Source organism: Cheilinus undulatus, linkage group 1 (genome assembly GCF_018320785.1).
Source record: "Cheilinus undulatus linkage group 1, ASM1832078v1, whole genome shotgun sequence".
NCBI lineage: Eukaryota > Metazoa > Chordata > Actinopteri > Labriformes > Labridae > Cheilinus > Cheilinus undulatus.
Window position 1 is genome coordinate 8,890,308 of NC_054865.1, and position 25,483 is coordinate 8,915,790.

The window sequence follows — 25,483 nt, forward strand, 5'->3', positions numbered from 1 at the left end:
AATGAGTTGAATTACTTAGTTACTCACAGCAAAAAGTAACTAGTTATATTTCTTTTGCATTACTCGGTGTCACCTGAGATCTTGTCCATCTTAACTGTCAATAAAAATACAATTCTGAACCTTACATATTCCATCATTAGTATAATATACTATTATGAAATAATGTAAACGCACTATCAAGAATATGTGAGAAGAGAGAAAGGAGGCCAAGGGATCAATAATGGACTGCTTAAGCCAGATGAACAGGAAAGCTCACGTTTTATTGTTATTCTCCACTCTGCTGCTATAAAGTCTTTATTATTATTCAGAAGATTTATGAATGTAAGGAGAGTACAAGCGTGCATTTGTGTTGTAAAAAATGAAATTGTTGATGTTTGTGTGTGTCAGCGTGGAGCTGTCCATGGTGCTGACTAACATCCGTCCCTTACAGAGAGGCTGTAAACCACTCATTCTACCATCCTGGATATTCTGAGTGATTATTGTGATTGCCCGAGTATGTCATTTTGATTGTATTGTTGATGCAGTCAGAGACCCAATGATCATTGATGCTGTTGTTTATTGAACAGGCCGGCCAAAACATGTCTTTCCTACTGCATTCCTTAATGTGACGTATCTTTGGCTAATGTTCAAACAAGCTTTGGCTACCATTATTGATGCAAAGTTAGCAGAAAATTGTTTCTGGCCTGGTCACACTAGTGTTCATAACTCCACCATAGATAGATCCCAAAGGAAATTCAAGTCTCAGCCCTTCCATTATACTCTTAATAAGGACAGTAAAAGACTACAAGATCTTAAAAACAGAGAAAAAAGCAAAAAAAGCTCTGTGGTTCAGAGTGTGCAAAAAGTAGGCAGTAAAAATTTAATAAAAAAATATAAAGGAAAAAAGATACATACATATGTACAAGGACAGTGTGTAACCTTTTTTTGGGGTCAATAAAGTAAAATAACATTAGAGGCAGGATACCTTGAGGTGAATGTGTGAGAAGTTAAAGAGTCTGTCTGGAGTAAATAAATAAACATGGACACAGTATGGATAGAGAATTGCAATAAATAAATAAACTACGAGCAGTGTAAGGTATATAAAAATATTATGAGTACCACCTGAGAAGTTATAAGTAACTGAGAACAGCATGAGCAGAAATAAATACAGAAACTAAATAATTGCATTAAAATGAATATTTGACAAAAATAATTGAGTGTGAAATGAGAAAGACATTTGTGCGTGTGGGGTGGGGTTTGCAAAGGGGGTGCTTGATTTGTTTTCACCTATTTTACACGTGGTTGGAGGATTTACAGTAATGCAAATAACGGGCTTATTATTTTATAGTGTTTAGTAAATTAGCTGCTGTATCGCATTACACTAATGCATTACTGACAAATGTAATGTCATGACAGTACCGTGTTACACCAACACTGGTGACAACACAAGCCCATCTACATTGTGGTAAACAGAGTGTCTAACAATCTCCACCCTGGAAAGTTTTCAAAAAGGTGCATTTTCAGTGACCTAAAGTGCTGTTTGTGTGCATTTGGAAGTTCAAAATGCACAGAAAAACCTTAATTTTAGAAAATACCTGCCTACATGTGGACAGACCCTAGTTTTAAATCCATTAGGTTCACCTTTTTCCTGTTTGTCACACCTGTGTCTGATCCCTCCCAGTCTATTTCCTGTCTGTGTTGCTCAGTGAATGTGTCAGTTTGTCATGTGTCTTTGCCTATGACGCTCCTCGTGTGTTTTTCTGTTTTTTGGATATAGTTTTTTGTCTTCTGTTTTTGTCCTCTTTTATGGTTTAATTTTTTTTTTTTTCCAGTAGAACCTGAACTCCAGACCTTCCCTTTTGTCCGATATTCTGCTTGTCCTGGGAGTGTCGTTCTCATACAGTTGTTCTATGAGCTACAAGTGTTGCTAGAGCTTTTTGTTTCATTCAGGATTTTGTAAGAGAGAGGAGATTTTAATGATTAATGGGGTTGTGCTTTTGTGCCTTGTCAAAATGTTCCCTAAGTCATTTCAGTGTTTCTGATGTTGTGGGAATGCTTCAGTGAAATATTAATAAAATTGTACATCAGCATTTTTCAGTCACTGCCCTGTATGTTAATGGCACAAAGAAAAGAGAGAAAACTAGAACAATCTGGGGGATTTTTATGCCTTTATTGATAGAGGAGGGCATTAGAAAGAGACAGAAACAGGTTTGAGAGCGTGGGAAATGACAAAGGAGCTGCCAACCGGACTAAAACTGTCTGCCTGCATGCACGTAGCACAACTAAATCATTCGGCATTTTGTGGCCTGAGCACTCCATTGAAAGGGACTGAGAACTGACTCTGGTTTAACACACCCACACATGGTTTGATAGCTGTCTAGATGGTAAAATGTAGACAGACATGCCCAAACCACCTGCTTTGGACTGTCAAAATAGGGCCATTTATGTTTAAAATTTCTGCTTCAGAAAAAAGTGACTTCAATTTTTACTTTGTTAACATATAACCCGGTCTGTGTGGTGCTGAGGAATGTCAAAGCTTTGTTACTTACACTATATTGCCAACAGTATTCACTCACCCATCCAAATAATTGAAATCAGGTGTTCCAATCACTTCCATGGCCACAGGTGTACAAAATCAAGCACCTAGGCATGCAGACTGTTTCTTCAAACATTTGTAACAAAATGGGTCACTCTCAGGAGCTCAGTGAATTCCAGCGTGGTACTGTGATAGGATGCCACCTGTGCAACAAGTCCAGTCATGAATTTTCCTCGCTGTGGCATTATAAAAGAGTGGAAACGACAACAACTCAGCCACAAAGTGTTAGGCCACGTAAATGACAGCAGATGCTGGGGTGTATTGAGCTTCATGGAATAGGTTTAAATGGCCGAGCAGCTGCATCCAAGCCATACATCACCAAGTGCAACGCAAAGCATTGGATGCAGTGGTTAAAGCACGCTGCCACTGGACTCTAGAGCAGTGGAGACACGTTCTCTGGGGTGATGAAGCAGTCTTCTCCATCTGGCAATCTGATGGACGAGTCTGGGTTTGGTGGTACTTGTCTGACTGCATTGTGCCAAGTGTAAAGTTTGGTGGAGGGGGGATTATGGTGTGGGGTTGTTTTTCAGGTGCTGGGCTTGGCCCCTTAGTTCCAGTGAAAGGAACTCTGAATGATTCAGCATACCAAGAGATTTTGGACAATTCCATGCTCCCAACTTTGTGGGAACAGTTAGGGGATGGCCCCTTCCTGTTCCAACATGACTGTGCACCAGTGCGCAAAGCAAGGTCCATAAAGACATGGATGAGAGACTTTGTTGTGGATGAACTTGACTGGCCTGTACAGAGTCCTGACCTCAACCCGACAGAACACCTTTGGGGTGAATCAGAGCAGAGACTGAGAGCCAGGCCTTCTCGTCCAACATCAGTGTATGGCCTCACAAATGTACCTCTGGAAGAATGGTCAAATATTCCCATAAACACACTCCTAAACCTTGTGGAAAGCCTTCCTAGAAGAGTTGAAGCTGTTATAGCTGCAAAGGGTGGACCGACATCATATTACACCGTATGAATTAAGAATGGAATGTCACATAAGTTCATATGCGAGTCAAGGCAGGTGAGCGAATACTTTTGGCAATATAGTGTATCTTTCACTGACAGCAGTGCATTTAATCATGTTATCATGCTTGCTTATAATCATTTATGGGATTGTAACTCATCTATTTCTTGTTTCTGCTTCATTTGAAGCCAGAATACAACAACAAAACAATATGTGGTACCTCGTGGTTCACATCTGCCCACTTTAATTTAATTTTTACCAACTTCACCGATAAAAGTTTGGCAAAAAAAACAAAGTTACTCGTCACTGCAAAGTAAACACTTGAAAAACCTGCCTAAAGAATAAAGACAGAATAAAAAACGGCCTCATAAAATCAGATTAACTTTTGATAATCATGTTTCGGCCTTGAAGAGAGACTTGAGAGGGAAGAATAACTGCTTTATTTCAACAAATCTACTGAAGACTTTAAACCTTGAAAATTTTGAAATTGGATAATTTTAGACTCATGATGTGACAATCAAAGGACTCTTAACTCAACAACACCGTTGTTCTGTTGAGAGTGTTGGTATGTCGACCAATCAGTGGGAACACTTTAAAAACTGGCTGTAGATCAGGTGTTGTAACGACAAACAAGAATCAGAAATACTTCATGCACTTCCAGGGAGAAATGTTTGGATCCTAGGGTTTTACTTACACAGGTAAAGCAGCATAAATCAAATGAATATAAATAAAAATTTTGATAAAATTATGACAAATATGAGGTAAAGACAAAAGTGAAGTGGTGGTTGAAATACTTCAGAGTAAAATGTGTAAGGGAAAATCAAAAATTTGTCTGATACATTAGATTGATTTTCATCTTTTTTAATACAAATTTTTCAATGACATTTTTATTTCAAATACATAAAACTTTATTTAGATCATTTCATGATGTCATGATGACCCAAATCAAGCCTGATGATCTTTAGACCTCACACTAAAGATCTTCAAGCACTGGGTCCATTTTTTTTGGATCCGTAATTCTTAAAAAATGGACCCAGTCAATCTTGCACAATGAGTCCGTTACGTTTTTATCTGCTTTCACTGCAAACAATCATAAAATGTGGCAAATTGTTTCATACTGTGAGCCTGTGTCACTCCTTTAAAATCTGACCAGATCTTTCCTGACATAGAGCTTCATACAGTACCCGCTCCAGCGTCATAGCGCTGAGCCAAGTTGGAGAACAACTTTTTAATTCAGTCTCTGTTATGACATGTGAGTAGGCAATAAACTTGTGCCTTTATTTTTCTACATTGCCATAGCTGATAACCACATAAAACTTAGGCCCACTACAGTGTTGAAAGTAGAGGAACAAGCTGTGATCTAAATAATCAATCACCCATCTTTCTGTTTTATTTCTTTGGTTGATATCCACATAATAAACAAGCAAATCCCAGTGTTTAAAGTGAGGTTTCAGTGCGAGATAGAGAAAGGGAATAGAAGGGTCTAAGCTCCGTTTTCTAACATCTATTGCCCGTTGAAATGACTTGGACTGATGTGAATTTTGCATAAAATCAGATCTGTTCCAAAAGAGATTATGTCAGACAAAAACATGATTAGAACCACAGGAGCTGATTCTCTTTTTAAAGATTTAAAAAATTTAGATGACAAAACCAGACTCAGTGTGCGAAGGCCTTAAGGGTGGAAGCAAATCACGAGAAACGTAACTACCAATCGATACTTTAAATCGAGTGTGACATCATTCCAAATGGTGTGAAACAAAGCTATGTTGAAACATGCAAAAACGCAGAAGCTTAGAGCACAAGCTAATTTGACTCATTTTTTCAACATTGAAACCTTCATAGTTAAGACGACATAGCTGGTATAATACGTTTCTTTCCTGTATGTATTTATGGCATCTGACTTCAGCAAACTGAATCTTCATTAACTAGTTAAGCCATTATCCAATCATCATCCTGGGAGCTTCTTGGCCCTAATGTCTCATAGGTTCCTGTGGATTGTTGGAGTAGATGACCTGCTGCTGTGGACTTGCTCGATTCAGTCTACTCAAACTTGTGAGCCTTGGGCTGGCCACACTCTACATGATTTAGGCCAGATTTTCCCCACACAAAAGTTGGGTTTGTTGAATTGTAAATAACTATATGTCCAAATAATCTTTGAGTGTGTGGTGTCAGAACGATGACTCTACTACTCACAGCAGTGATTGCACACGTTTATTTCAAAATCATCTGAGAAAACTCTCATACAAAGCGTTTGGAAAGGGCAAGACTTTTCAAAAAATTTCAGAAGGTGAAAGGTCACAGGTTTGTCACAGACAAACTGCCATTATGATAAAGCTCCATCTGTGCTAACAGCTGCTACAGCATTGTATAAGCAACCCATAACAATCACAAACTCATGCCGAAACAGGTCAGAATAGCAGCGATAACGTCTTTTCTGTCATGAAAAACTTTCAGTGTGGTTCTTTGCTCTTTAATTCATACAGAAATGTGGTCCAATTCTGATAAAACTGGCACTATGCTAATGTTACATCTGAGCTAATTGCTGCACTGGCAGCAGCCATTGCTTTCAGCTTTCTGTACAACTAAATCCTTACCTTAGCTACCACCTCATTCTTTTCAAATAACGTTTTTGGTACCTCACAAACATTGCTGATTGGAAATAAAGACATAATGAAGATCTTTAAGAGTTATACACCCCATCCTGCAATCATCTCAGTGACTACTGTGGGCTTATTTGGTGCTGCAGATCTTTTTGAGACTTGGGTGAAGTTGTGAGATGACTACTTTCAGTTCATTTTCAATGGCCAGCTTTGGTCTGTTTTTTGTTTCAACTGGGGAAACTTGTGTGTCTAGCATTGTGTACTTATCCACTCCATTTCAAAATGCAGACAATGATTTAGACTTGAACTGCCATAACATTGTTGGATTTAAAGCTGGCCTTACACTAGATGACTTTGCTAAAACTTTTAAAAGAAAAGACTGACATCTAAGAGCCTCTCACATCTAAAGACAATTTGTCAGCAAGTCACTGAGTTTTTAGTCTCAGACTAAGATTTTACAATGACAGTGGGTCACTAACTACAAGACTAGAATGTGATTCCTTTTGAGATTATTACCCATCATGCATCTGGTGAAAACAATTTTTGGACAGAGAAGGAGATGGAGATCTTTTTCAAGTCAATATCTCTTATAATCTGATGTTTTTAAATCATTTACATCGAGTAGAAATGAAAGGAAAGTTAAACACCAAAGCAACTTTACATGTTACTGCAACAACCAAGGAACTATCCCGGTAACACTTTAGAACTAGAAAAGCACTCAGAGAGCGCAGACCTCTGCCATTAGCCCTATCTCCCAATAGTGAAGAATCCTAAAAAAAATTCCTGGATCCGTCCCAGCATTTAGAGTACAATTTGCTGTCTTTCTCTCTGTTACACTCTGACTCGTCTCCTCGACCAGACTTTGAATGGAAACACAGCCAAAATGCTGCTGGGATTGAAGTCACTCATGTCCGCCATCTCCTGTTGTAAAGTGGTAACAGCACAGAGCTCCACCATTAGTCCTATCTCCCAATAGTACAGAATCCTTAAAAAAATTCCTGGATCCAGACGGCGATCCAGATCACTCCCAAAATCTAATCAGTACTTTATGCCATTTCTGACTTTTCCTGAAAATTTCATCAAAATCTGTCCACAACTTTTTGAGTTGTGTTGCTAACAAACACACTAACAAACAAACGAACAAACCCACCTGATCACATAACCTACTTGGCGGAGGAAAGAAAAGTACCGTACAAAACGCGAGTACTTTCACCACAGAAACAAACTGATCGGGCTTATACTTTGAAAATCCCAGTGCTGGTTTATCGTACCTGTCATGTCAGCCTGGGATGAATTGGCAGACAAGGCACACAAACACACAGGTGCAGAGATCCGACTGCAGCTCTGAACAGAAATCTCTTGAGTCCTGAGCAGAGATTCAGCAGCTCCAGATAGATCTACGCTCACGCTTACACACAACACCGGCTCCCATTGGTTGTGGACGACGGTCGCTTCACTGAGAAGCACAATTTGCAAAACACCAGACTAAAGACTTACGATGATATCAAACACTTTTGATATTATCATGACGCCAAGTCTGAAGAAAGCCCGCCTTAAAACTGTTCAAATCGAGTCTTATGACCACCTTACACCTAACAACTGCCATTAGGTGGAAGGCTGCTTTAAAGGGACATCAATGAACTGCTCCTTCTCTGCAGTGCTGAAGTCATCATCCGGTGTTGCCTAACCTTGCCTTGTTTTCCAGATAATTTCAGGGTTGCCTTGTCCTGCCTCTGTTGTTTGCATTCAAACAAGCAGACAAAAAACAGCACATTTACCACCTCTATTCTCTGAAATCTGGTCTGGCCTGTAAGTCCTTGAAAATCATAAAATATTCACGCTTCCTCCCACAGACAGTTTCTACATCCCAGGACTTCCAAATACCGCCTGTTGACAGCCTGGGCCATTCAAAGCTGAACACAGATCTCCAGATGTGCTCTCACTGTGGGACACTGAAAAATAAAACAGGACTGCATGTTTACCCAGAGGTCAGGTGCCCAGAGAAGTCTTGTTAAAGTGCACCCTCAGACCTTTTAGCTGCGTGCTGTAAATGGGAGTTTAATTATAGATGTATGCTTGCAATAAAAGTATGATATGTGATACTGTGGCTGTCAAAGAAGGCTGTATATTTTGTGGCTCACTGTCACATTTCCTGATCATTTAGCTGATTTGTTTACTTATTGGTTTCTTCTGTCAAGCTTTTATCTCGCTTCATTGTTTTCTCCTCTTTTGATTCTGCACTTTGAGATGCATGGGGAGGGAAATATGTACGTAATTAACTCTCTCTGCCTTCTGCCTCTTTTATGCGCACTCCATTGTTCATGAGATGCTAAGTAGCATGGAGTCGGTACGTGTGATGTCTGTTTAGTCTCCTTGAAGATCAAAGAGGGCTTAAAGGCGGCCCTTTATCTGACACTACACACACTGACAGTGTGGATGAAACTGCACAAAAGGACTCTCGGCTCTGTGTATGAATAATCTTACTGTATAACATGTCTGGCTTCTCCAGGTTTATTGAGTTTCTGCTTTTAGATGCATGTTCTTGTATTGACAGAGCAAAGCATGTTCTCTCATAATTAACATTATAAATTGTACCTCATTATGTGTTCTGTTGTACATTATGTGCATTTTTCACAAAGTGCATTCAACATGTGAGGCCTTGAAGGCTAGGAAACTTTCCAACTTCATTGTCTCGGTGAGAAGAAGCATGTTATGTTCAATTACAGCAGCTGAGTGCCAACCAGTACTCAGAACAATAAATGGAGTTCAGCCTTATGTCTCCAGTAACATGCTGTTCCATTGCATCTCTTTAGAGTTAAGTTTGTCACAAAATTGAATTTGTAGCGTGATTAATGTCAGAATTTCTGTAGTTAATCATGATTACTCTCACATTTCTAGCACATTTTAAAATTCTACTATTTTGCATTTAAATTTCTTTTTGTTTGTTTTGGATTTTTCTACTGCCCTGCTTCTTTCATCCAGGCTGAAGCACCGGGAATGTCTCCTGGGTTGGAATCCAGGGTTTTGCAGATGCCTTGGATGCTTCCATCTGCAACTGTGAATGGTCAGAGTGTGAAGCTATAGAACAGTTAACCCACCATCCATTTTATATACCGCTTATCCCGTTTGGGTCTCAGGAAGGCTGGAGCCTATCTCAGCTGTCATTGGGCGAGAGGCGGGGTACACCCTGGACTGGTCACCAGTCAATCACAGGGCTGACATACAGAGACAGACAAGCAGGCACACTCACATTCACACCTACGGCCAATTTAGAGTCACCAATTTACCTAATGAGCATGTTTTTTGGTGGTGGGAGGAAGCCGGAGTACCAGGAGACAACCCACGCGTGACCGGGGAGAACATGCAAACTCCACACAGAAAGGCCCTGACCGGCAAGCGAAGCAGGGACCTTCTTTCTGTGAGGCAACAGCTAACCCTTGCACCACCGTGCAGACCCAGTTCACCTACCTTGGCAGTGTAATCCATCAATCCACCCACTGCAAGGCTCAGCTGCAGATTTAGACTCGTGTATGGGGCGAGAGCAGGGAGGGGAAGGGTCGGCTGCTAAAAACAGGAACAGCAGCTGTACTTTTATGGGCACCTTTATACTGGGGGCCTGGGGCTGAAGCTTGCGTCATGGAGGGGGCAGATGAGTTGAATCCTGATGATATTGGACATGGGCCTGGTGCAGGCCTGGATGATGGCAATCAAGGGCCTGGAACAGTACAGGACCAAGGGGCTAAACCAGCATGTGCTCCTATACCTGACCAGTGTTGTCTTAAACTTGACTTCCTGTATGGATTTGGAAGAAAATAAGATACTTTGAGTAGATTGAAGATTATGACATGTCCGCTGAGCTGTCTGTGACCTCCACTTTCCACATACTCCACCTGTGGTGCTGACGAAGTCCACTGTGGAGCAGAACTCCCCTCTTCATGTCAATCTTTGTTGTTCCACTACACATACTCTACTCCATTTGAGATATGCACCATGTCTGTTTTTCACACACTCCTGCCGCCAATCCTGCTGCACACCTGATACCCATCCACTAATCAAGCTCCTGCAGTGTATATATATATATATACACCCAGGTCTTTACTCAAGTCTTCGTCTGACTGTTCAGTTACACCTCGTTGTAACTGCTCCCAGCTCAAACCCTTGAGAAATTTTGAAACTTTGAATTTTTTGTGAAACTCTGGACCCTTAAATTAATCTCTGCTCTCCTTGTCCTAGGATCTCCACTCACCTGGATCAAGTCTGTTTTCCTCGCGCAGCCCTGATCAGAGGGCAGAGATCATTGGAGAACTGCGAGTTCACACAAGAAAAGTATGTCAACAGCAGACTATTATGGCTTTTGGGGTTTATTATTCTTTCCGGTATAAGTTAAGTGATACTATTGCTTCAGCCATTAGGTGAGTACATTAGGAAGTTAAAAGGTTAATGTTTGCTTCAAAGATCTGTGGTTTTATGTAAAATTCTTTGGCTAAATGTCCTCAAAAGTTAACTTTTCCTCATCATTGAAGCGTCATTGTAGCTCTGTGACCCACTGACCTCTCGGTGACCCTTTGCTCTCGCTGCAGGATGAGATTTGCGACAGGGAGTCCATGCATTGTGTTGTATTTTGAAAGAACCAGATATTCTACGCTTGTGACTTCCTTTTTGGTGCTTTCTGATTGATGGGTATTAACGTGGTTTGGCAGCGGCCGGCACTGAAAATAGAAGACCTGCAGCCTATCTCAAACGAAGTGGAGCGAACTGGCGTTCCAGGCACGCATCGCTGCTGGTCTGGAGCGCCGGCGGTGGAAATGCTCTGATAGACTAGAGAGAGAGGGATTTGCTCTGCAGTACGTGGAAATTGGAGGTCAGAACTCAGCAGCTGGTTAACGCTTGTGCAGAATTGATGAGTTACTATTCCAAAGCGACAGCCAGTTTTCACAAACACTTAAAACTCTATGCAACACCCGACCAGCTGAGATTAACTAACTCAAGTGGAAACCTTTTGAGACGAATTAAATGGTGAGAGAGAGGAGTTAAAGTGTTGAGTGGAACCAAGTTAATTTCTGGTGGATAATTCAGTCCTTTTCAGGAGGTTGTTTTCAATCTGCACAATCACTAGAGGACTTGAAAAAGTAAAATTGTAATGTGGAAAACCAAAGAATTTTGCATAAAACCACACAACCTATGTAGCCAGCACAAACCTTCCATCTTAATGGATTTCTCGTGCATCAGAAATTTTGGTTTGCACACTGCATACTCTTACATATTAGAAACAGAGCCACCAGCAGATTTCTTTTTCCTGATTGTGCCTGTGCAAAAAAAAAAAAAAAAAGACAAAAAACCTTTGAATTCACCAGGAAAGCATTGCCAGTTTTCTTCAGAACAGACAAATCATACTGTCCTTGTTTCCCAACCTCCCTCAGCATCCATGATGGCACACAAGGGCAGCTTCCACTGGTTCAGACTGGTGCATCCTGGCTGCATGATGGCTCTGTTTTCATGTTAGGCTGATGTTAGAATACATATATTTCATAGGGGATTATAGCCTGATCCAGCTATGATCCAGTCTTGTTAGTGACTTGGACCAATGAGAGCACAGATCACTCTGTCTGTGCAGCAGTCACTAATGTAAACAAACCAAACGGTAAACTGAAATAAGTACAATGAAGGAGCTGTAAGTCTGGAGAATAGTTGGTCAAGCTCTGGCAACATCTATGCCATAATATTTTGGCACTGAGGGATGTAAGTAAAGTGAAAATATATTTGTTTGCCAACTTTTTTTTCCAGTTATCTTTGAGCGCTTTAGAGTGGCATTTAGAGAGTGTACACGTTTGAATAGTATATGGTGGTTTAATGAAGTAGTTAGGAAGTACATTTAATGCAGTGGAGTAGATATTAATGGTGTTTAAATGACTAGCAATAATCACACTATAAATACATTCTTAACTTCAGTTTAAAGTCGATCTTGTAATTAATTCAAAGCTCTCTTCTCCCACACAGGTGCTTTAATTAACCTGATGATTAGACCTCCTTTCACTTGGAGGAATGGTTCTGCTTCGTTGGGAAATGTGAGACGAGAAATCTTATCAGAAAGGATAAATGAAAAAGCCTGGATTACAAACAGGGAGCATAATGTTTATATATATGAAGATGTACAGTGGAGTTTAGTTATCTGAGACAGGCAAGGTGACTTTATAGAGCACCATTCATAGGCAAAGAAATTTACAGTGCTTTACAGAGTTAAAACAGAACAGTTATAACATTAAAGCATTAAAAGACAACCAAAAGACATTAACACTGGTGATAGCAAAGCTGGACTCTCTGGCAGAGTTTGGTCTGACAAATGTTTTGGTCCAATGACAGATTGAACTTCATTATTTTCGAGTATTTCCCATCCAAATGGGCATCGTCTTCCCACCATCTTTGATTCTGCTTTCTTCAGTCCCCTGTTCATGTGACAACATTTGCACTCTCAGGTTCAGGTAATTTCTCTGTTCCATACTGGTCCTGTTTGTATGAAACTAAAATGCCCTCCAACTTGAAATCCAGGACATATGGGGATGCATTAGACTGTGTCATTTCAGCAGGCTCAGATGACCGGGGGATGGAGGGGATTTCCCCCTCCTGCTTCTGATATCCGCTGCTGATGACATTTTTTTTGTCTCTAGGGTGGAATACAATTTATCCTGACCCCTGCTTGGACTGAATACATCCCACTCTTTAACAGTGGTGGTCTAATGTCAGTATTCTCTGTGCAACTGAAACTTTTATGACACACGACCAAAACTAAAATTTTATGTGGTCATACTGCAGTACTGATTGAAATCTATCAGTCTGGAAAAGGTTACAAAGCCATTTCAAAGGCTTTGGGACTCCTGCGAACCACGGTCAGAGCCATTATGGAGAAATGGAGAAAACTGGGAACAGTGGTGAACCTTCCCAGCAGTGGTCAGCCAACCAAAATGACTCCAAGATTGCAATGAAAACTCATCCAGGAGGTCACAAACGAACCGAGAACCACATCCAAAGACCTGTAGGCCTTACTGGCCTCAGTTAAGGTCAGAGTTCATGACTCAACCATAAGAGAGACACTGGGAAAAAAAAATGGCTTCATGGGAGAGTTCCAAGGTCAAAACCACTGCTGACAAAAAAGAACACAAAGGCTCGTCTCACATTTGACAGGAAACATCTTGATGATCCCCAAGACTTTTTTCATTACTCAGGTAGAAGTATAGATACAAGGTTTTAAAAAGACTTCTGTAGAAGTTGAAGTATCAACTCAAGCTTTTTACTCAAGTAAACGTGTAAAAGTACTGGTTTCAAAACTACTTAAAGTGTAAAAGTAAAAGTAATGTAAGGGGGAAAAAAAGCCATTAAGGACAAAAGCTTAGCCCGCGCCACAGGAGCCTATAGTGCACTTCCCCACCTCCCCAAAAAACATTTTTCTAAATGCCATAATGACTATAATGTTATATCAAAATGTTAATGTTGAAAAATTTGGGATGCATCTGTTTCAGCCTCATTTATGCCCATTGAAAATAAACACATTCACTGTATCCAGATGGGGCGATTTCTCTGGATAGGTTTTTGTTTTTTTTAATTTGTGTTTATTTGAATGATGACAAGCCGTAATGAAAACAAGCTGAAATGAAATAGGAGTAACAAGGCTGTTTTTAAAATGTAAGGAGTAGAAAGTACAGATAATTGCTTGAAAAAGTAAGGAGAAGAAGTAAAAAGTAGGCTGAAAAATAATTACTCCAGTAAAGTATAGACACCCAAAATCTCTACTTAAGTAAGGTAGCGAAGTATTTGTACTTAGTTACTTGACACCTCTGCATCTGGTGTAAAAATAACGGCATGTGATAAAAAGAACATTATGCCAACAGTCAAACATGATGCAGCAGGATAACAACCCAAAACACATCAGTAAGTCCATCTCTGAATTTCTCAAAAAAAAAGGTTTTGGAGTGGCCAAGTCAAAGTCCGGACTTAAATCCATTTGAGATGCTGTGGTGTGACCTTAAAGGTCGGTTCCTGCTTGAAAACCCCCCAATATGGTCGAGTTAAAACAATTTTGTGAAGAAGAGAGGGCCAAAAATCCTCCACAGCGATGAGAATGACTTATCACCAGTTATCACAAATGCTTGATTTCAGTTATTGCTGAGAAGGGTGGCGCAACCAGTTATTAGGTTCAGAGTATTACTACTTTTTCACACAGGGCCAGATAGGTTTGGATTTTTTTCCTTAATAAATAAAATCATCATTTAGAAACCACATTTTGTATTTACGTGGGTTGTCTTGGTGAGATAATTATCATTATTATTATTATTTTATTTTTTTTTTTTTGATGATCCGCAACATTTAATTGTGATAATATGCAAAAAAATCAGGAATCAGAAAGGGGGGCAAAACTACAGCACTTTTAGCACATATTGTAAAATTCAAAGAGCTGATGTCTCGTGTTTTTTTAAAGTCTTCATTTGTTGGTGTTTTTACTTGATACTGTAATAAATATTGTGACGTGGACTTTTTTGATATGGTTACATCCCTATTAACATTTCATCCCATGAATGAGATAGATAGATAGATAGATAGATAGATAGATAGATAGATAGATAGATAGATAGATAGATAGATAGATAGATAGATAGATAGATAGATAGACAGACAGACAGACAGACAGACAGATAGACAGATATCTGCTGGAATGCACACTCTCCTGTCTGATTGTTGGCTTCATGCTCGGTCATGCCCTTTTTCTCCTCTCAGCTTGGTGCTGTCTTTGCATCACCTAGTCTCAGCTGTTGTATTAAACAGAACTGAGGTGGAGTACCTGGCGTCTTTTTAGCCAGAGGTTGGTGTGTGAACTAGAGCCATATAGCTTATTTATAAGAGTATTGCAAGTCGCTGCTAAAGTTAGTGCTGAAAGCAGGCGACTGGGGCGCTCAGAGGAAATGGGATTGATGCCATTCTCCCTCATGAAAGATATTTATTGTGCTAGATTGGCTTTGAAACTATTGTTTTCAGGTAGAAAAAGCTACATATTGTTGCTGTTATCCTCCACTCTACATCAGTGCCTCTTGATTATTTACTGTCCTTGATGCTGACTGTTCTCTGCAGCTTTTCCAAACATTTTATTTAGTCTCTGGTGCTTTCCATTACAAGAAAGACACCTCTTTTTACATTTCTCTCTAAATAACCATCTTTAAAGATCCTTTTTCTGCATGTGGAACAAAAGTACAGTTAGTAGAGGCTTCCTGGACCAGATTAGACAGTTTTACACATAAGAAGCAATGATGTCTTGTTTAAAGAATGCATGTATGGTGCATTAACTTATCCATCCTCTACCCACTGTCCTCTACTGTTTATTATGAAGGATATGAAGCAGTCAATCCACCAGCAGGCGTTTCATTTTAACTTTTTTCATCTTTTTTTGTACATCTTTCTCAGAGCTTCTTGCTGGGAGCTTTGCAAGTCTTGCCAGAAAGAGGAGGCCACCTTTTTCTTAACAATATGGAGTCACCACTTATTATAACTGTGCAGTATAAATTTGAAGATGCATAAAAAATTGACCAGAACCAATTTAAAACTCACTTGGTGATAAATGTATTGTATTTTGTGAAGCACAGTCTAACAGAGGTTATCTGCAGAGGGATAAACTTGCAATTTCTGCCTCAGCTGTGTTACTTGTTTCTAGTTCTACTTCTGCCACTTCAGCAGCCTCCCTATCTGTCCACAAAGTGCCCTCATACTGAGTCCTGCATCACCTGCTCACCTGTATCCATTTTCCATTACCACCCCTGCCAGTCTATGAACTTGTTCCCTGTAAGGTTGTACTGCTGCAAACATCTTTCTTTCAGCCGTCTGACTCAAACCCAGAAAGTTAACTTAGAAGCTGTACCCATCTGCCTCATCTTCACCCTCTGCTCTGCAACCTGTAAACCCAACCCTCATCCCTGAACTGTGTCAGAGGCCTCTGTGTCCCTTAGGGATGAGCATGCTCTTCTGCAGTGTTTGCATCAGATGCTGAGAGAGCCTGGATTTCTTAAATATTAACAGATGCTGAAAATGTGAGAGACCTTGCTGAGGATCACATTAATTATACATGTGACATTTTTTTATTCCTGTAGTGTGTGGAGTGCCACAGCAATGACCAAAACAGCTCACCACACACAGATTACATTATTGAACAAGCAGAGTCCTGACTCCCAAAACTGGAAATCATGCATAGTCTCTTTGGTCAAACACAGCTTTTAAAAAGAACCCCGTGTGATCAGACAAGTTTTTCTTACTGGATAGATATTTTTATCTCAGATATGCATTTTGGAAAAAAAATAAAATAAAATAAAAATAAAAAATCACTGTTTATGTGCATTTTGATTGTATTTGAACTCACATACCCACCAGGGTGCCACCATGTTTTGGTCCACACTGGTACTGTATCCTCATCTGGTCACAGCACACCTCAGTCTGTACTTTTTCTATGCTTCTATTTTTCTAAACTCTATTTGTGAATCTTTCTGTTTCCGGCCCAGTAAAATATGTCACTGGAAGGATAAACAAGGTAGGAGAAAACCTCTGGTCTGTGCTTTTCAAAATAAAAGCATGCTTTAGGATTTTCTTGGCGAAACTCCCTCTGTTTGTACAAAATGCTCTTATTTTGGATAGTTCCTTGCACAGTTCCACTGTTCACTGAATTAAGTCATTGTTGGGAGCTTTATTGAGGTAAAACTTATAAGAATGACAGGGATTTGACAGCAGGGAGACACACACCTGGTATGAAAGTTTGCCGAGGTGGACACGTGCAGTAGCAGCAGATAGCGAAACACGCTGCCAGTCTAACATGGTGATTACTGCATAGTTATAGTACAGGCCGAGGAGTGCTGTAGCCAGATGACATCACAGCACCAACGCCAGATTCCATATCTGCCATTAGGCAAATCCATATTGAAAAGCTCCATTTGAGAAGAACAAGGCAGAATGGGTGGGGTTTAGTTGAACTCAAAGCTGTTTGCAAAGGCAGCCTCCAGTGCAGCGATAAGCTCTGATATAGCACTAGTATAGCGTCACTTTTACCAGAATTTGACCACATTTCTGCATGAAATAAAGAATGACAACAACACTAAAAGCTTTTCGTGATGGGGAAGATGTGTTCACTCTTGTGCCAACCTGCTTGGGCTTGAGTTTGTGAGATGCATGGGGGAAGGGGTTAGTTGCTGTGTGAGTGGTTGTATAGAATGGTTGCTATAGGAGTTACCAGCTTGAACGTAGCCACAGCTAGTGTTATACTCAAGACCAAACTATCCAGAACTAAAACTTGCACAAGACCAAAGTGCACCGAAACAAGACAAGACCAAGCCAAGACTGAAACCAAGACAAAGACAAGACCAACACCAAGACCATAAAAATCAGTTTAACCCCTTAAAGCCTGCTGTATCATTTTGATACATACTTTTATGATACCTCTATCTAATCAATATGATCAATAAATAAATAAAAAAACTCCTGAACACAATCTGATAATTGATAAATATGCCCTGAAGTGGATTATCAGTTACCAAAAACACCTAACGTATCAAATGAGATACAAAACATATATATGTTAAAATTTATGGAAATTTTGATTTTTTTTTTTTAATTTCAGGAGAAAGTTAAATTAACATTTCAGTTCCAAAAAATGATCATTTTCTGGCTATAATTTGTGTTTTCAGGCTTTAGAGGGTTAAAAAAAACATGACAATATCGAACAGTTAAAGAGCATTCTCTCTCTTCAAGTTTAGTTTTCTTTTTAATAAATCTGACAGATAAAAACAAGGTGTCTGCAACTCTTTCAAACCAAAACATACAAATCTTGAATGTTAACAAATTTGTTCAACTAATTTCTTGTAAAAAAATATAAACCCTTGTATATATTAAAAGCCTGGAATTATTTGAAACATCTAAAAATTAGATGTTTATCTAGATTTGTTGGGTGAATAAGGCCTAAAGTAAGTGTTCAGAAGTATTTCTGACTAGAAATGACATGGATTAATGTCCGAGTTTTTGCAGGTTTAGCTATTTGTTATTTTTGCAAGTGCTTTTCTTTATTATCACATTAATGTGATAATAACGAGTAAAAAATGTTCTGGAGTCCGAGACAAGACCAAGACATTCAAAATGTGGTCTTAAGACGTTTATTTATGGTCACACACTATAAAACTATCACTATCATTCATCTCTATGAAACCAATTACATTTTGCACACGAGTTCCAGTGTGCTCCAGTTTTCTTACCTTTCCAAACTGGCAGATAACTAACTTTTTGTTAACCTTGGCTGGCCTTGAGTGGTCACGACTGCCCAAAAAAAAAATAAATAAATAAATAAATAAATAAATAACGAGGAAGAGATCAGAGCATCATGATCACTGCCGGGTACACCACAGTAAAACGCACGTCTTTAAACAGCTGATTAAGCTGATGTAATATGAGTAGCTGCAGCTCATCTTAAAGCCACAGACAGGACGATAGTACAGTCATTTGAAAGGAACCCTGCATGATCAGACAAGTTCATCCTGTTGGATAGATATTTGCATGTCTCAAATGTATATTAAACTAAAAAACTCACTAAATATCCCACATATCTGCATTTTGAGTTCATTTCAGTTCATAAACTCACCAGGAGACCGCCATATTTTCATCCGTGTCATGGAGTACGACGTCACGGTTCCACAGCACTCCTCTCTGTTGCTGAGCAGTAACCGTTTTTCAGACATGTTTTTCTGCTTGCAGCTGTTGCTGACATGAGTTTGTGGCGTGTTGGTTTTGTCTCCCTGCTGCCAAAGCTCTGTCATTCCTACAAAGTTTTACCTCAATAAACCTCCATTGAGTGTATAGTGGAAGCGTGCCGGGTGCTTTTCAAAATAAAAGTATTACGTACATAGAACAGAGTTTCTCCAAAGAAATGCTAAAGCGGATTTTTACTTTAAAAGGTGCAAACCAGAAGTCTGTTTATCTTTACCTCAACTGTGTGGAAACAGAGAGCCTCATAAAGAAGAGAGGTTCAGGGAACAACTTTATTAAACAGATGCATTTTAGCTCGTGGCCTTCATCTGGTTCATCAAGAAACAGATGTTAAACATTTTCTACCCATGTGGACGTAAATGTTTGCTACAACAAGGTAAATATTGCTCTGTATTTATCTCTGTCTAGATGGACAGATAACCGCTCGTGGTGCAAATATAACATAGATGAGACCTTAAATTTTAGAATTCTCCGTGCATGCTGCATTTCTGAGATGCAGCCCTAACACTGGCTGCCAGTCTGAAACAGGTTACTGCATAGGATCACCGTGGAACTGTGACGTCATGGCGCCAGCGCGGACTAATCGGTACCAAAACATGGCGGTTTCCTGGCGGATATCTTGTGAGTTTTTTAGTTCAATATGTATATGAGAGATACAAATATCTATCCAACAAGATGAACTTGTCTGATCATGCAGGGTTCCTTTTAATGTTGCTGTTAATGTAAAATTAGAGAGAACACATTTTTTACCTCATTACTGGCCTTCACATTAATCCTACAGACACAGACTGGTGACATTTGGGTTGTTATCTGACTGCTCTTTAGTTTTGGAGTGAAATATGATGAGTGGCTGCCTGTTTTCCACGCCTCTCAACTCCATGCCTTCCTGTTCAGGCTTTTGCCTGTCCAGGGGAGATAGATACAGCCACCATAGGCTGCCAACACACCAAGGTTTACTACACTCTGCTCAGCCCTGTGGCCAGCCCTCCCAGAATCCACCACAAACAAAGATGGATAAACATGGTTTTCCTGTGCAGTAACGTCTCCTGCTGGCCCAGGCTGGAGAATTCACATTGGATGGACACTAGCGGCTGTGTTTAGGCACTGGTGACTCATTTCATGGTCTGTCATTCTCGCTCGTTCTGAGGTTTCACCCCCTTCTGGTCTCTGCCGTAGGCTCCCATGTTGTCTTGCTGCTTTGCTTTTATGTCTCGTATTCCTCTTGTTTCTAACACCTGTTGCTTGTTGGCTGATGGCAGCCTGGGGAATGTGACTATGTGCTTCAGGGACCGTGGGAAAAAATGGTTGCACAATACTTGCAGCTCCAAATTAAGATAACTAAAAATGCAATCACAGTACATAAAACAGTAAAACACTCAATTGGTAAAATACAAATAGCAGTCAAATACAACACATAACAAAAGGTGCCTATAAAAAGTGTACACCCCCTTGGATGTTTTACACTTTTATTTTATTAAAAAGATCATGATCAATACAATTAGGTTTTTTTTTGTTTTGTTTTGTTTTTGTTTTTGTTTTTGTTTTTTTTTTTGTACAAAAACCCCTCTTTAATGTCAACGTGAAAACATATCTCTACAATGTAATGACCATTCAACAAAAGTATATAATGTAAAATAAGTGACTGACCTAATTCAACATGGTCCAGCCAACTGGTGCTAGGAGTCTCACGATTAGTGAATTGGGAATCTCCTGGGTGCAGTGAATGTGTCTCAGGTAGTTGTAGTATAAAGACACCTGTGTTTGGAAGGTCCAGCCATTAGTTAATCGATATTCCTGGCTACCATTACACCATAGGCACAAAAGAACACTCCAAGCAACTCAGAGAAAAGGCTATTGAAAAAAAGACAATTTCCAAGTCACTGAACATGCCCCAGACTTCAGTTAAATTCATCACAAAAAATGGAAGGAATATGGCACATGTGTAAATCTGTCTCGATCAGACCGTCCTCATAAACTGAGTGACCATGTAAAAAGGTGACGAGTGAGAGAGGCCACCAACACACCTATGACTACTCTGAAGGAGTTAGAGGCTTCAGCAGCTGAGATAGGAGAGACTCTGCATAGAACAACTGTTAACTGGGTTCTTCATCAGTCAGTCAGTGGCAAAGAGAAAGCCACTGTTGAAGAAAATTCACATTAAATCTTGACTGGAGTTCACCAAAAGGCATGTAGGAGAATCCATGGTCAGAATCAAGGACCAAAATGGTGCTTATTTGGCCATCAGACAAGAGGCTGTGTTTGCAAATCACCATAAACAAACCATCCCCACTGTGAAACACGGTGGTGGCAGCATCATGGTGTGGGGATACTTTATGGCAGCTAGCCCTGGAAGGCTTGAAAAGGTAGTGAGTAAAATGAATTCAGCAAAATATAGGTGGACAATCTCTATCAGTCTGCAAGAGAGCTACAGATTTATTTTCCAGCTAGACAATAGCCTGGATAATACAGTGAAAGCCACACAGAAATGATTTAAAGACGAGTGAGTCAGAGGCCAGACCTCAATCCAGTAGAGGACTTGAAAAGGGCTGTTCACACTCGATCGCCATGCAACCTGACAGAGCTTGAGCAGTTTTGCAAAGAAGAATGGAGTGAAGTTGCAGCATGCAGATGTGCAAGCATCACTGAGACCTATCCACACAGACTCAGTGCTGTGATTGCAGCCAAAGGTGCTTCGACTTAATACTGACTTAAATGGGGTGAATATTTATGCAGTCATTTATTTAACGTTACATAATTTACTTAATTGCCATTACTTTGTAGAAATCTGTTTTCACTTTGACATTAAGGAGGTTTTTTTTTCATAAAGACAAATTATCTTAACCATGATTGAATTATAGAATTGATAAAAGGGTAAAACAACTAAGGGAGTAAATACGTTTTTAGGAACTGTACCAAAGGGAAATTGTGGCAAGGTTTAATAGAGTTTAAAAATAAATACCACACAACCCTAGTTTCCAGAAGCTTTAACACTGACCCTGTCACAGATCACTCAACAGAAATGGCTGGTAAAGACAAATTCCCCTCCATTCCCAGAGGAATACGTCATCTATCAGAAGTATTTTAATGTAAGAGTTTTGTAATGCGTGGCTTTATGACATGTTAAATTCAGGTAATGGCACAGCTTCACTGCTGTACATAATGTAGCAGCTATTAATATTTTATTTGAGGCATTATGTGCTTATATCCTTCTTCTGCTTGGATTCTCTTGGTAATGTGATCTTAACTGATGCTGCATATCTGACATGCTCATATTATCAGTTGTCTCATCTGATTTATCTGAGCACAAATCTGGCCTCTGCAAACATCAAACCAAAGATTGATTGCCTTTCTTTATCCCACCAGATCTTGGCACTGTCTATAATACTGTTGTTCTATTTCTTGTAAGTTTCCTTTCCTGCTTCCTCCCTCTCACAGTAACTTTTTGTAAATGCAGATTTTCCTGGGAGCCGCTGTGATGCATATCAACAGTTAGCCGATGACACAAAGTTCTCCAAACATGAGTTCTGGGCCATTAATGAAAAAGGTTTTGACTTCAAAGGGAGACAAAACGTGAGGACAAATGGATACCAGACAGAGAGAGAGAGAGAGGGAAGGAGGAAAATAAAGAGCAATAGTTTTGCTGGTGATGAAAGGAAAGTCTAATCATGGAGCAACGAGGCCTCAGGGTGACATGTTTTGATTATCACACTGATAGGTGGCCCACTGTGAGCACTCACAATGAATGATGCACACCTCATGTTTAAATGTATATATTACTGAAAATAGAGGGAAATCAGGGGAGGAATAACAAAGCAAGGTTGCTGGAGATAAAAAGGATGTCTAGGTTCAGTTTTCTGAGAGAATGACAGAAAAATGTCGTGTCTTTTCTGCATTTTGTGGCTCTCATCATGTCCTAACAGGCCTGTCAGGCTTCTGGGAGAATGGCAGACTCCTTCATCTGCAAGCAGCTGAAAGCCAAATCAGAAATCACAGAATACCTCTGCTCACAGCGAAAAACCGTCAAAAGCGTCTCTTCTGCATACGGAGTGGCCTCGAGGAGGAGCGGGGACAGGGGAGGAGGAAGAAAGAAAAGGAGACTGACAGAGGAAAGGCTGTCAGAGTAAATGACGGGCTGGAAGCTCTCGCAGCATGTCCACAACAGAGTGACTGACAAAACAACACGCCGAGGATAAAAAAACACAGCTGTGAAGAGAGACGCTGACATGAGAGAGATGACAACAGGCACACAAATGTGCATAAATAATAACAGGATATCAGCTGTCTACTTTTCACTGAAAACTCGTCGATTTAACAGTTTCATTTGTGTGTATGGTGGCCCAGATTGGACATGTGGAGGGAAACCTGAATTCAACCTATCAACAGCAAAATGATTTTGATTCGACAGAAAATAAACTCTTTGATAGGCTGTTTGCAGTCACAGGATCCTAAATGTCTGTTGAAGGTCAGTCATTAAGAATGGACAGGATTACAGAAAAGTTTGTACTTAACAGCTCTAAATGGATCTCTACGCTGCAGTAATCATCAGAAAATTTCTACCTACATGGAAAACAATCTCTAAACTTTACTGAAACGAGATTTTTTGCACAGTTTAACTGATTTACCTGGCATGGAGGCGATCACTATCACAAAAACTCAGTCCCGCAGGCCTCCTAGCATCTAATATCGTCTAGTCCAGTTATACTCAACCTGCAGTTCTCGAGCCCCATGCGGCTCTTTAGTGACAAGCTGTGGCTCTTTTAAGGCTTACCTGGGGAAAAAAATCTTTATGAAGGTAAACACTGTCATCAGTAAAGATTCATTGTAAGTCACATCAATGAATCTGTTACCCACACAAAGAAGACAGGCTTAAACTACCAAATTGAAACCTTTATTTTTTCAATCTGTATATTTTTACCGTCAGTCATGCTTGACGGAGGAGCGTGCGTAAGAGAAAAGAGCAGAGGAAGTCCGCTGGTGGTGCATCTCTTCAGGAAGGTCTTTCATTGAGCTGTGCTTTCTTGTCTTTATATTGAAGCCTCTATGCCCTTGTTTTAACGTTTTTCTCCAGTCACTTCTCCCGATGCTCTCAAACTCATATTTTATGACGATTATGCCGATGCGCATCATCATCAACGAGCATAACACACACAGATCACATGTTGAGATATTGTAATATCTAGTAAAACTTGTCCAGACGTGGGAGTTTTTGTTTGATTTTTAATGTACTACTGATATTAAATAGTGTCAAAAGAGCAGAGATTTAAAACTAACGCTCCAAAATGAGGAAGGGCTGAACGATGGGTCTGGTAGAGCTGCAGGTGTGAGGCATGGCTGGATTTAGTCATTTGGAGGCCCCTCCCCCTTTAACTAAAAATTTAATAATGAAAAAAATAAGAAAGTATCTTTTTTATGTGAATAAAGCCAAAGAACAACAGTAAATGTCCCAGTGTGAGATATAAATACCCAAATAGCCAACCATAATTCATCAGCTTTTAAATCAGAAAATCTTTAGGCCAGGTGGAACCTACACAATGCTGGTGTCTGGCCAAAGACTTCAAAATCAATACACTTCAGGGAATAAAAAGCACATCTTTTGACATTTTTTATTGCTTTAGTGCTTTAAAATTGGTTTTAACCCACTGACAGCTGTAAGAAGGGTGCCCAATAGCACCGATTTATAAAAACAGAATCATAAAAAATTGAGATACAAGGTTGTGGCCTGATGTCAGTGATAAATAAAATGAATAGCCTATATTTCTCATTATCAGTGACATATTGTTTGTTCTGACACTATACAGACATTTTTGTATGCTATTGCATCACATTGAAGCTCACCATTATCCAACAATTTACTGTTTCATTTCATTTCAACTATGGATTAACTGACCTATAATCTTCATCCCCGGTTCGGATTATGGCTATCGTTAAAGTATTTTCAAGACAATGTGGCTCTGTGGTAGAATAAGGTTGAGTACCACTGGTCTAGTCTGATAAAGGGAGACAAAAGTAGAGGAGTCTTGTTCAAGAGCTAGCTGATTTTGTCACAAACATGCTTTTAATTTAAATGGTGATGTGCTACAACTGAATAAACCTTTGACGTGAGTGACCAAGAGATGGTGAGCCATTCACGAGTGAGCCTGTGCTACAAAACGGCTCTTTTCTATTAGCAACTGTTGCTAGCTCCCTGTATATGCGAGTTTCCTGTCCTCCATCCTTTGTCGTTATTTAATCTACATTAAAGAAGCCAAACTGGTACCAAATGAGGAGCCATTTGAGAACCAAGCAACCTGCTCCACTGAGCTGAGCCAAATATCTCTAATAAGAGATGGATTTCCCATCACAGTGAGAGAGCCTGGAGGTTTGTGAAATGAGCATCAGCTAAGGAGACACAGGTAAGATCAGTCTAATGTGCTTTAACATGAAAAAGCTTTTGGGCATGAGCCTCACAATTGTTGTAAAATCTCATCTCCTGAGACTCTGCTGCAAGAAAGCTGGACGTTCAAAAGCTGTTGCGTGTTGATACAGTTGTGATTACATCTACAGCGGTTGCCTTAACAGTTTTTCGAACAAAAG